Source organism: Struthio camelus, chromosome 1 (genome assembly GCF_040807025.1).
Source record: "Struthio camelus isolate bStrCam1 chromosome 1, bStrCam1.hap1, whole genome shotgun sequence".
NCBI lineage: Eukaryota > Metazoa > Chordata > Aves > Struthioniformes > Struthionidae > Struthio > Struthio camelus.
In genome coordinates this window covers 98,323,231-98,337,218 of record NC_090942.1, presented here as the reverse complement: position 1 = coordinate 98,337,218, position 13,988 = coordinate 98,323,231, and the positions used below count along the sequence as shown (strand labels likewise).

The 13,988-nt window shown below is 38.6% G+C and overlaps 2 protein-coding genes across 13 annotated transcripts in view; one reads left to right on the top strand and one right to left on the bottom strand.

Moving 5' to 3' along the window:
- CMSS1 (cms1 ribosomal small subunit homolog) overlaps positions 1 to 13,988 on the top strand; it is a 250,534-nt gene that overhangs the window by 54,330 nt on the left and 182,216 nt on the right. The gene's annotated exons all lie outside the window — the stretch shown is intronic.
- Positions 1 to 13,988, bottom strand: part of FILIP1L (filamin A interacting protein 1 like) — a 215,544-nt gene that overhangs the window by 52,743 nt on the left and 148,813 nt on the right. The window lies entirely within an intron of this gene.

Below are 13,988 nucleotides of genomic sequence, written 5' to 3'. Positions count from 1 at the left end.
TACTAATTTGCAGTTTTAATGTCAATAATCAGTATAAGAGATCAGAGAAGGGAATGGTAAGGATATTAATTCTATTTGAATTCATTTTAGTTTAATACAACTTCCTATTTCATGAAAGATTTTTCTTTTTATAACTCCTGAAACCATCCAGCACGTTATATTTACATTGCATTTTGTCATTGAGTGACTCCTCTTGGAGATGTTTGGTTATTTTTGCTTATTATTTAACATTTTTCTTGATGGACTAATTATCTGTTACCCCTCTTTTGTGTTAGCAAGCTTAAAATGTTTTTTGAGTAATATATAGCCTAAGAACTAACTGTTTTGCTGAGTTATTAGAGTACTAAAGATAATGTATCCTCATGGGCTGTTACTCAACTGGATTTTCAGGGTGCAGTGGTAGTCATCTTCAGGAGAATGGATACTTTAGCATCATGGGAATTCAAGTCATGAAACTGATTTGCTTTTTTTGTTCTTTCTGTTTCTTTTTTTCCCCCTCCTGTTAATCTCTTACTGATTTATTATTTTTTTTCCTCTTTGAAAAATTATGTATATAAATTTATTTTTTTCATGATCTTTTCTTGGAGGGAGAGGGGGGGAGAGCACGAATACTACTGTACATGTTTTTTGAGGTCCACTGCTCTGGCATTGTGAAGCGTGCACCTAGGCTGACCCCGGGAAAGCAAGAGTTCCAGGCAGAGAGGCTGCAAACCACTGGTAAACTGAGCAATGAGTTTACAAGAAAAGAATGTTGGATCACCAGTGTTGATGCTTGGGTAAGCGATTCACAAAAGAATCCTCCATCTGGAAACTGAAAGGAGAAAAAGTTTATTTAAGGTGGCCTTTAAAAAAATAAAAAATAAAATTTCATTTCTCCAGTACATGGCTAGAGCTATATATTTTGCAGCATGAGTCATGGATGGCTTTATAGTTACACATCCCCTTACATAGAAGGAATAAACTTTGGAGAAAAGGAAGTTAAGAGAAAACAAAAGTGTGAATAACTGCTAATGGTGCTCTCTCTGGCTCCATTCAGTCTGCCATTTCATCATACATGAAGGGGGTAATTCAGAGATTCCTTTCTTGGCACATAAGTGGCAACATATGTTTGAAACAGTGAATGGAAACTGTAGGAAAAAAATGACAGGCATATGGCAATAGGAAGGCAAGGGAAAATTTGTTGCCCTAACATTAGCCACATAATTGGTACACTTAACTTCTGAGGGACTGATTTATTTAAAGACAAAAAACTATGCTCCTTTTATTCAGGTTTTCTGTATGTAGCCCATATCTTACAGTTCCCTCATAATGTCTGCTCAGAGAGCTCTCTGAGGGAGTGAAAGGTGATGTGCGAGATTCAGAGTATCTTTGCCAAAGAATAGAGGGAAAATCTGGATGCAAAAACACATGCCTGCCTTTGTTCATCTTCTCATTTTAAAAGGAAAAATTGAAAATCTGATATATTTTCACATTCAGCTTTGTGGGCTTTTTAACCATGTTAAATTAGCAAGAATGTTTATGACTTAATGCAACTTAAGATACTTACTGCTTAGTGAAAAGCAGAGCTGTCCTGAAAACGGGCATCACCCAAAATAAGAGTTTCCAGTGCAAAGCACATGAGGAGTATTCCCAGTTTGGTATGACTTTGTGCATCAGAACCTAAAACAATTTCTGTGTGGGGTTTGTATGTTGTGTAGTGAACATTTGTAGCTGTGCCACCTAAATCTAGGTTAAGAAACGCATGGAAGGACTTTTCATGGGGGACATTTCTACACTAATGAGAAGAGATGGAATGAATGCCTTAGGAGATCTTTCCAAGTTCTAATGAAGGGCGTTCATGGTAGCTCTCATATATCTTTGTAACCACTTCTCTCTCGTTTAAACATGGAGTACTTCTGAAGGAATTTTATCAAGTTTTCTTCCATTGTTGGCAAGCAGTATTGTGTGTGTTTCTAGTGCTTCCTTTGTCTCCAGTGAAGTATGGTAATTCCAGAGATACTGAGCCTGAAGTAATAGGAGAACAGTTTGCACATGAGCGCGGCAGGCTGAAAATGCAGCGGCCAAGCTTGTGCAAGAGGCACATGTGCTAGAGATGATGCCAGATGTAACAGTGGTACATGTTCTCTTTAATAGCTGATGGAGCACTTGGAGCCAGTTACTTGGACTAGAATGATACAGGCTGGATGGGAGAAAGGCTTGCATTCTTGTTGTGGGGCCCAGCTCCCTAATTTTGTAGAGCGTGTTTCAGGAAATTTAGTCCTTCTGCTGTTCTGTTTGAATTTCAATTTATGAGGTGGTAATTGTTGAGGAGATAAACTACCTTTTGTATCATAAACTTGTCAGTGGATTTGAATTCTTCCATGAATTGACTGTCATGCTGGCATCAAAAGCTGCGAGGACTTGTCCTACCTGATATGGAGTTTTTTGCTTCAGTGTCTTGGTTAAAACATATGAACTAATATCCACTGTCAGCTGGCAGAGGAGAGTCAATTGGTGGCTCTTAAGTCATTGTATTCGACAGTCATGAAACTAAAATCACAAGATAACAGCGCTTTTATGGTGTGAGAAACTCCAAACTATTTGTACGGCCTTTTTAAGCAACAGGGTTTCCACATGTCTGTGTGCTATGACTGGCAACAAACCTGCAGAAGAGAAAATTTTAAGCAGACGTGCGCGGACTGCCCAGTGGGCATGGAACGCAAGTGCACGTGGACAGTTATTTCTTGTGCAATGCCAGTAACCTTTCCAGCATAAGTGAACACAATTGTCCCTTTTCCTTTCCCCTTCCTTTTCCTGTGTCCAACTGTAATGCTACTGTTCCCTGTTAATTCAGCCCCCATGGAACGGATGCTAGATTAGAGCCAGTCACTGCTGCAGCTCCTCCCTTATTAAGGGCCGAAATCTGTACTTTTATGCCGCGAGGAGTCATGCCTTTTCCTTATGAAGTAACATATCCTTCTCTGGATCACTTGAGCTTTAGGAGCTTGTTCCTACCCCAAGTTCAAAACACCTGACAATTAGTTGCCCTATAAACAGTTCCTCTTAAATTTTATGAACTATTGGCTGCTTAAAACACATGTCTTTGGAGCTTTAAAAAAAGCTGGACATTACAGGTCCAGTTTTTGCACATGCATTGTACGTTACAGGCGCGTAGCTCTGAGTTCTGAAAACGTGCCCAGTTTCCATCTGCTTTGTAGAGAATTCGGGTATAGAAAGTTAATTTGTTCAAGTATCAGCGGAGTGATGCTCATGTTCAGGAGTTGCAAATACATCACGCACATTGGGAAAATTTTGGCCAGGTATGCTCCTTAGAAGTTCAAGGCCTGATTGGGTATTTGCAGCAAGAGTTGGATAGCAGGGTGGGGGTGTGAGGGGTTGCTTATTATTTTTCCACTGTCTGAATTAAGTCTTATCTGACGCTCTGTTTTCAGCAGACTGCTGTTATTTGCTGACTCAACTAGTGATGCTGACAACCTGCGTATCTTCTCTTCTGTCTGTACTGAAGGGATTTAGCTGTCTTGTGTTTTTTGGTTTGCCGTCAGGGCAACGGGAGAAAAACTTTTAGATCCCTGTCTACCTTGACTTCTCAGCAGTAGCACTGTGGAATATCAGTAGCGTAGAGTGTTTATCTCGGCTATGTCTGCTTTGAAGATGGTTGTAGGTTAAAGCTGTTTCCTTCAGTTACAGACTCTTGTGTCTGCTGACCTGAAACAGTGCATTGATACACAATAATGCTTGCCACCCAGGGTCTGAAAAATACATAGCTAGTTTTAAAAAAAAAAAAAAACAAAACAGTGGCATGATTCATTAGTGCTGACCTGCGTGCTGTGTATCCTGGCTGTGCTATTACACAGCAGCGGGTGCTGGTTGTTTTGAGGAGCGTCATGAATTGACTTGACTCTAGGATTCACAGCCACATTTGGTTTGTTAGCCTTTTTTAATGCTGAGAAGATAGCAATGTTCTCTCAGCTGGGAGATTCTCTAGCATCGTAGATTTGCACTTCTTCAGAATTTAGAGTTCTTGAATTTGTTTCCTCCTTTTGTCCGGTGTCATTGGAGCTGATTTTCAGGATTTAATATGTGCTACGTTGGTTTAATTAGTCCTTTCCTGTTTTACTGGGATGAGTTTCTTCTGTGGGTTTTAGGGATCAGCTTTTCTTTTTACTTCCCCATCCTGCCTAGATTGTTGTTGTTGTAAATTCTTTTCTGTGTTGAAATTTTGCCTAGAGATGATTAAGAATTGCATATTCTGAAGAGATCTCTGGATAAACTAAACGGACAACAAATCTAATGCTTTTGGAGCTTTAAGTTTGTGACTATTATAAGAAAAGGATGCAACATGATTAGGGCAATATTATGTAAACATTTGTTTTCTAGTCTAGAATGTCTTCTGATGCTGTTTTGCACTGTTTCCTTTTAAACAAACTGTTTGCTTTTAAATGATGTAAACGCCTAGGATATTAGCTAATTAGTGTGGTGAAATTAAAATGTATTAAAATAGCTTGCAAGTAGACTAATAAATGAAATATTTCAACAGTGTAAATAGATGACAGTAATTGAAACTTGAACTTGCCTTTTGAGAGTATGGCCACCAGGTCAGGAACTTTACATTTATAGCTGAGATTTTTTTTCTTCTTTCATGGAATAAACATTACAAACTGTTTTTGTCTTTGCTCTCCTGCCCTCCCAGGAATCCAGAACATCCTAACTTTATGCTTACGTATTTGTTTGTGTATATTTAGTGCACCAACAAACACAGTCAACGTCATTTCATAGTGACTTGGTAGTCTGGAACAAGTAGCTCTTTCCTAGTATGTTTTACTTGTATTTTATTGCAGATAGAGATTTTCCTGGCCTTCTCAGAATGTTACTAAAGAAATAGTGAAAAAGGAGATATGAAATGTACTTTTGTTTTTAAGAGAGAAAAGCAAGTCATACTGCTGTGCGCAGCTCATTTTGTAGAGGTTGCAACTTTTGTTATTTGACAGATATCCTTGGACATGGGTTTTTATTTGGTTCAACATGCTCGTAGTAACAATCCCAGTTTAAGATACCTCATCAAATGCCAACATGTAAGGTTCCAAGCTTGTTGACACAGCCACACAGAAGAGAGCCTGTAAGCAGTGAGCCTAGCCAAATCTGATCGTGTTTGAGCAGAGAGGAACAGAAATGGCAAAATCATCTAACAGATTCCTAAATGGTATTTTTGGTGAGAAATGACAGGTCCTCTCAAACTCTGCTGTATTTTGTGAGAGAGGTCAACAGGATACGGTGCAGGTAGCAAAGCTGGTATAAAAACAGATCCTGGAATGACAGGCAGCAGGACCATGAAGCCCTCAGTGTCTCAGTGCACTTGCAGTTTCAAATGCTGCTTACTCTCAGGCAGTGTAATTGCCAGTGCAGCTTACAAGAACAACCAATAAACTACAAGCTTGCAGGCTATGTTTTTTACATAGCGTAGTCCATAAGGACAGACCTTGTGCCAGACCTCAGCCCCAATTTGTGCATTTAAGGATAACTTGAGGCTTTTGGCTGGCTTTTTCTTTCTTGGAAACCTCATTCTGCTCTAGTGATGCAATGTTTGTTTTAGATCAGGAGAGCCAATCTGTGCCCCAGGGGTTGCGCGTGGCCTGCCAGAATGCTTCACCAGGTCTGTTTTCCTTTTTCCCCTAAGGCAACAACGGCTGTACAAATTGTCCTGCCAACCTGTAGCCCTTCCTCTGCTGTCCTCCTTCATGAGCTTCCTCCCAAAATGAAGGCATCTCTTGGGCTGGAGCGCATGTACGTTACAGGGAACACCGGCGTTGCGGTCACGTGATGCAGGGGCACATCCTTTCTGCGGTGGCGGGGAGAGGCTGGTGTTTGGACTCTAAACAGCCTCATAGTAGATTTTGTTGGCATGCTCTGAGAGACAGGCTGAGCACTTTTGCTCCAATTTAGTAGTACTTATTCTGCAAAAGTTGTAGCTGTGTACTCTCCTTATTCAGGAAAGGCTATGCGGTATGTTTAAGACCTCTCACGTGAGGTCTCTTATGTCCTCTGTTGCACTGATATACTGGTAGAACTGCAGCTGATCAAATACTACTGTTTCAAAGAATCAGATCTTGTCTATGTAACATAAGTATGCCTTTAGACTGGAACAAGTGCAAATGGCACATCTCAAAGAATGAGGACCACTATGCAGTAAGAAATTGAGCCTTATAGTCAATCTACCAGCCTGTGCACGTTTCTTCTGCACAGCCAATGAAATGCTATATTTTGACAAACATCAGTATTGTCCGCTCCTTGTACCTTGTGTGGTGCCTTGAATTTCTTAAGGTGCGCTGCAAAGGAAACAACACACAAGGAACAGCTCGTGTGCGTGTGTGTGTATATGTGAGTGTATATATTTATATATATACATACATACACGCACACAAACATATATCTCACAAAAAGTATTTGTATGAAATGGTCTAACTTCCCTTTTTAATTTTTTCTCCTTTGAAAGCATATTTAATTTTAGTAGTTTGAAAAGGGAGGAGACACAAATGTTTCTTTTACTTAAACTAATGATAAATCTTTAAGAATTTTTCAGGTTATCCTGTATTTTCAGCTTGCATACTTACAACCGGAAAGGGAGAGGCATGTGCAGCTTTGGACATGTAGCTTAGGCACTTTAAAATCAAGTAATACATCAGGTGCAAAGGATGATATGTAAATGTGAATATGTGAAGCCTGGACATAGCAAAACTGCTTCTTCAGTCAGATCTTCTTTACTGGCACAGGGAGCAGGTTTGTTTATTGCTGACCTCTCAAAAAATTTGCCATTTTGGATAAAGCATAAAACGGTTCTGAATAAAGCTTTAAAATAGCAATGCATGTTGAAATCAGAGCCTGTGTTCTGCTAAGTCAGGATGTTTATGCTAGTGTAGTATCAAGTCTCTTGACAATGACTGGCATAGGATGCCTCCAAGGAGAGTTAAGGAGCCAAGCTATAGGGTAAGCAGAGGCAGAACAACTTATCCTATGATAATGTGTCATTTTGATCTTTATTAGGAGATCAATGTGGTCTCAAAATAATCATTCTTCCTTCTTTTTTTTTTTTTTTTTTTTTTTTGCTTGCCTCTGAATCATCAGAAATTGTAATGGCTGTTAAAAATTTCAATGCCTTTGTACTGTACTATTTTGCATTTAGATGCAAAACAATTTCCTTAATTCTTGGGCCAAGAAGTTTCTGGTGAAAGTGAATGTCATAATCTGTTTACCAATTAAATTATATTAAAAAGGATTTGTTTCCTTTAGCTTTGGAGTTACCATGTTTTTATTTACTAGAGGTTCTCATTTTCCCTGTAATGTGAGACAAAACGAAGAGCAATTCCTAAACAGCCTTCACTTATACATTCACGATGCATTGTGTACAATGCACTTGATTGTGCCCTCTCTTAATTTATAAAGCAAGTAGTCCTTCAGAGAGAGTAGATGGAAGAGTGAATATATAAATGTGTATAGAAATTTTACTAAATGAGGAAATTTCAATTTAAAGATGAAATGTCAAAAAAATCAGATTTTCAGAAGCGCCCAGTAAAGAGTATCTTAGTGTACATGCATGCAGAAATATATGCATGTATATGCATGTGTTGTTATATATAGGGATCAACATTAATCTAAAGCATTACTGTCAGATTCCCAAAAAACATAGTGAGGAGAAAGGTGCATTTTAGCTTGTGTCACAACAATGTGCTTTAGTAATTTCCCTATCCCTGGAGAGCCTATTAAACCCTAAACAAAATGCTTCAGAATGTAACTGATTGAGTGTTTTAAATTATGCACTTTTGCTTGGCTCTTAGCCAGCTTCTCCTTGAGAAGAGCTGTGGCAAAGGAGACCTGTAATTTATGCTGACAATGATAACACACAGTTTACTCTGCTAGTATCTCATCTCAGAGTATTTTTATATCACACATTCAAACTAAGCTCAGGTTCTTAATATAAGCATGTTTTGTAACTCTGATTTTTAAGTATTTGGCTAAGTTTAAATTGTGGTTGTATTTTTTCCTTTCCCGTGCTGATAAATGGGAATATCCAATTTGAAAAAAGAGAAAAGACAGCAGTAATCTAAGAACATATTTTTCACTCTTTCACTATGTGGGGTTAGCACCAGTTTCCTAACAGTTTTATCTTTTGCTGCCAAGTGGATCCTTATGAGAATTAACGCAGCCTCCATATACTGTGTATCAGCTAGCCAAGCTTCATTTGTTCCAAAATGCAGAATCACAGAATGGAAGTTATCAGGCTTCTATAAAATCTGTAATTTCCAGGTATTTCTGGGTTGTTGTTGGAGGAAGGTTTGTCTCCTGAATTTATGATTTCTTCCAAAAGGGTGCTTATTTCTTGATAAGAACAGGGATGTGAAGTCTGATTGTGTAGCCAAAGAGAGGTAGAACGGTAAGGAGTCCAAATGAGCCGTAAGAGTAAATCCAGGATTTACTAGTTTAAGTGAAGGGAGTACATTTGATCATACAACTTTATGCTTATATGTGATATCATCTCACCTATGGATCTCATAACTCTTCATAGATTCGTGAGGTCCAGAAATAAGTGAGAGCATAAACTGTCTCAGGGATTTTATTATGTAAGGTCCAGCGGTGAGTGCCTTGGACTTGTAAGAGAAGGATTTTTAAAAATGAGTGGCGGCAGGGAGGACACTGCCCACCAGCGTATGCATTAGGAAGATAAGGCACACTGGAGACAGATCTATGTAATCTGTGTACGTTCCACCCACGTCTGCTTTGAGCCTTTGGCAACCTCCAGCCCTCCCCTTTCTCTGGCAGCATCTCCCAGGCTTCTGACACTGCCTCCTGCTCACTCCCGCTGTACTTCATCTCTAGATAATCTCATTCACCTGCATCAGGTCTGTGGATGTCTCTAGCGCTGACTCGCAAATCTCCCTTTAGGCATGACTGCTATGTCCTGCCAGTATGCAGCTCTCTAGCAGGTCTACCAGGATAGCACTTGTCATCCACAGTTTGTGGTGGATAGGAATGCTCTTCTACTTCATTTATGGAATTTTTTTCTTTTTTCCCCCCAGTTATCTCTTTTCCTTTTCTTCTTTTTTGCTTTTATTTTTCCCCTTCCCTCCTCCTTTCTTTGTCATTCATTACAGCTATTCACCAATCCCCTACCTTGCCTTCTACAGCTGTAAACATCATTTTTCTATCTGGATTTTTCTTCCATTTTCCATGGACACCTAAGTTGTTCCAGAGTTGCCTTGATGCTCCTTTCACAACATGATATAAAGGTAGAAATATTTATGGGCAGGAAAGGTTCAAGAAGGGAGGCAGAGAAACGCGCATTTGGGGGCTTCAGACTTGGCTATATTTGAGGATAATACCACTGCAGTTGTGAACATAAAGTCCCTGGCTGCTGCAACGAAGGAGAGAGAAGCCAACGCGTGATGTGTACTGGAGCTGGCAAGGGTAGGGACAAGAAAGGAGAATTGGGAAAGCAGGGAGTGGCTTCCCAGATGCCAGGCAGGACCAAATTGAGGGTTGATCAGAGATCTGGCTGAAAAGGTGGAGGAAAAGGGGAAGATAAGAATTAGGTGCAGAGAAGATGGTGGGTGTAATAGAGGTGAAATTGCTAAGCTAGGTCAGAGTCAATTGTCAATACCAGTACGTTGGAGAGCGGTGTGAGAAACCCTGTTGCAGATGACTGTGTTACAAGGGTAATAAACAGCCCGGTGAGGATTTCTCTTTCAGACTGGCTATGCAAATAGAGGTCATAGAAAGGAGTAGTGAGTCTAGCTGAGTTGCTCACAAGTTGCCACTGCTGGAGAGGGATTTTGCTCCTAGTGAAGACACCTAGCTGCAGTCAGCTGAGTGGGATTCTGAAATCCATTGATTGTCATGATTGTGTTTCCATGGGCTGTGATGGGAGCTTAGATGCCTGCCTCGCGTGTAGACATCTAAACGTGGTCACTTGCATTTTGCTGTCGTCGTCTATAAACTGAATCATGCCTTTTGTGTCAAACATGAAACAAAGTTTAAGTTTTGGTTTTGAAAGTTAATTTAGAGCTACAGCTGAAATCGGAGAGGAGGAACATGTGCATGATAAGAGGGCAAAATTTGCTTCAGGCTATTGCTTAACTTACTAAAATATAAGAGGCAATATACTACTTATAACACAGTCTGATACTTTGGATAAGAATGCAAAAATAGAAACATCACCTGAAGAGAGAGTGAAGGTTAGAATTCTTTTTTTTGGCTGCAACCAAAAATATGTGTTTCATCGTAGTAACTGAGAAAGTAAGTACTCTTTCTAGAGCTGATGGCAAGAATAAAAAAAGAAAAAAAAAAAAGGGATGATTCTTAATACTAACAAGTGAAGTATTTGAGGTAAGATGGATCAAATAGAATAAACTTACTTTAAAAAAAAAAAAGTAAATGAAAGCACAGTGCTTTCATAGGAACGTCTGCCTAGTATATACTTTATGAACTGTAGTGCATAGCTGTCTGTGTATTCTCTTATCTTGTGGATTTGTCCTGGATGCAATGGCAGCGAATAGGCTATGGCACCCATAATGACTTATGCTTGTGTCATCATTCCATTTTACACTTGTGGAAAGCGAGGTGCTTGTGTTAAATAAGGAAGTGTAATGACTGACTTAGTGTTGCACAGGAAATCATCTGGGTTTTCCTTTTCCTGCTGTGATTATACCAGCTGAATAAACAAGATAACATAAGGAGAAGTTTCTTAAAGAATTAGGGTAGAGAATCTGGGAGCTAGAAGAAAGTGGTATGTTTTTTTTTTTTTTTTTCCTGCATTCATGGTTTCAGTGTCTTGTATTTGGGATCTAAGTACTCCTGCCTGCCTCCTAACTACTGAAGATGGGTCAGGGTCTTAGACGCTTAGTGTTGAAACATTCATTGTATACATTTTATCTTACTGCATTTTTTGGTGAATTCAGCTGAAGAGGACTTGTTACGTGTTCTCTCCAGTTTCTTCAGGTAAGCCGTAATTGAAGATATTTTTAGTATTTTTCATTTAAAAACAAACAAACAGCCTCTCCTTCCCATCCTGGAAGTAGGTCAGCCCTGCTGTACTGGAGATAATTTTTAAAAGCCTGATTTTTCCAGTGAGCTCCACATCTTTGTCCAGCTCCATGTTATTGTTATGAACTGCTGCATGCCTGAACACATTCAAAAGGCTGGCTGTACTTCTCTAAGAGGGCAAAAGCTGCATGCCTGAGCTTTTTTGAAACTGTGACCCCCACATTCCAGTACTTATTTCTTGAAAATTTGGCTAAATATTTAACTACAGGTATTTTCAGGGATGCTTTTGCTTGAATTCATATTGTCTCATCCTTTGACCTTTTTGAAAAGAAAAAAAGAAAGAAATGAGGATTGCAATATTCCTGTAAGTCTCTGAATTATCTTCAGGTTCTGTAATAGCAAAGCTGAGATTCTGGTGTTAACCTCCTCAGTTGTGTGCATTGAGGATAGGCAGCTATTTCTCCAAGTTTTATTTTAAAAAAAAAAAAAAACACATTACTTGATGTGGAAGAGAGTTGCTTGGATGAAATGAAGCTTCACTTACAGATTGTGGTTTTTTTTTTCTTCCTTTGTGGTTGGATTTTTCTAATGGCTAATAATATGCAAGCTACAAAAATTTTCCCATGTTAGGATGAACATAAAATATTTCTGCAGTTTACTTTCAGTGGGGTCAGAATAGGCTCTTGCTTAATACCCTGGACATTAGAGGATATCTGTTTTCAGGAATCCTGTAGGCACTGCCTAATTTGGAGGTCTCTGCTTCTTTCTTACATTTCTTTTGAAATTAACTGAGGAATGAGAAAATGGCAGAATGGTGGTTAGGCACACAGCTGTAAGAAACTGGATTAAAAATTGGCCTTTGTAAACATCTATTTCAAACAATTAGAAGTAACTAGTCAGATCCTTCAGTTCTGCTTTTATGCATGCTGAAGCTTTTGCAAAATATACTCTTGCCAGTAAAGGGGTAAATGAACTGTGAGCTCAGTTAGTGTTGCTTCAGTGCAGATAGCAGCATTAGCAGGAGGATAGAAGGGCAAAGCATTACTCAGTTTAAGGACTGATGAGGAAGGAGAGCAGACCCTTGGCACATGATTCTGCTTTCCTCTCAACCATTTGGAATATATCATGTTTGCTCAATGGCTGCTAGTTCTCTTCTTTACTATAGTTTTTTTTTCTAATTAGCTGGCAAATCAAATGAACTGATCTTGAGTTCCCTATGAGTTATACCCAGAATCTCTTCCTAAAAACTAATGCTACCTCCCATTTGTTTGGCTTATTTAAGGAAGAAGTTACTCACAGAACAGTTAAGCAACATTAAGTTAAGCTGTGCCCAATATAGCACCAAGTCTGAAGATCAGGGATTGTTAAAAGCATAACCAGCTTCTGAATCACAGGACTAATTTTCTAGTGTCCTTTCTAGTTTCTCATGCAAGTTCTCTTAGAACTCTTAAATGCCGTTTCGTCCTAGCAACTTGCTGCTTTGCATTGTAACAGTTTGATCTGAAACTTCCCTTACCACATTATGGTTTCAGATGGCTTCACAGACTTACTGTCTGTAAAGGGAGAGACTAATGTGAAAACCTCCTTGACTTTCCTCACAGTGGAATCCGGTGCTGTCAGTCAGGAAAAAATAAAGAAGAAGAAAGAAAACTAAGGATGTGGCAAATACACCAAATGAATTTTATGCATCAGTGTTCACTGAGGAGAAGGTCAGGAGCAATTCCAGGTTCTCCACTTTGAGAAGGAAGCAGACTTCCTACCTTTGATTTTTTTATTATTATTTTTTTATTTGTTTAAGACACCAGTGTTTCTACTTCTTCTGTGCTAACCTTTATTTCTACATGTTTTTCCTTTCTGAGGCGTCTTTATACTTGATAATCTATTTTAATCTGTTGTTAAATTGCATAGTTGGCTTTAGGGAGGGTAATCTCTTTCGATTTTCTGATACATATTTACACTGAAAAGTGTTGTGAAACTATTTCCATGGTGCCTCCAAGTAGTTTACTCTTTTAGATGCTCTGTTTAATTAACTTTGTCAGAGTTATCCCACCTAAAACTAGATGTGGTAGTTGTTCTGTTTTTGGTTTTTCTTTCCTCTTATCTCAAACAGGTTGAATTTGAGAACTTAATCCCTGGCTTTTCAGTATTTACAGCATGGACTAGTTCATTGCTCAAGTAGGAACAAAAAAAAAAAAACCCAAAAACTTCTCCAATTGAAATTTATGATTAGTTACTTTTAAAAAAAGAGACTCTAAGTAGTTTTTCTCCATTGCACCCTAGTGTGATGCTTAGCTAGCCTATGTGAAAATAACTGAAGAGTCCCTTTATTCCTGCCCTTTCTACCTTTCTTATCACTATGTACTCTGTGTCATTATTTTCAATTGATAATCAGTAGTCTGGCCCATATATGATCATCTCTTTGTGTCAAATTCAACCCCTAGAGAGTCTGGATATGCTTTTACAGAGTTAAATGCATTAATCTTATTTGACTCTCTCTGCTCTTCTGCTCTCCTTTATTTTATTTTAATTGTATAATTCTTCCATCAGCATAAATAGTGCTCTCATTTTGATTTAAATATTTTATCATAATATAATTTTATCTCACTGAATTTTTTTTCTTTCACTGACTGAGAAACGTGTTCTGTTTATGTCCTCATTTGAAACTAAACATCCTAGTTTTTACCTTGTATGTTTAGATTTCTTGTATTTGTATAGGAGCAATTACATCCTTAGCCTGGCGTTTTGTTTTGTTTTGTTTTTTTAAACAAACTCTGCCTAGTTGAAATGTTATTTCTTTAGACAGAACTTTGCTTTTTCCTGTCTGAACTTCATTAACTTCTTTTCTCCTTTTTTCTAGAATCTAGAGGTTTTTTGATTGCATCCCTAAATGATATGTCATCCTGGCCTGTGTTTGCCTTTGCACCTGTCAACTTTCTGAAAAGTTTAAACGCTCCTCA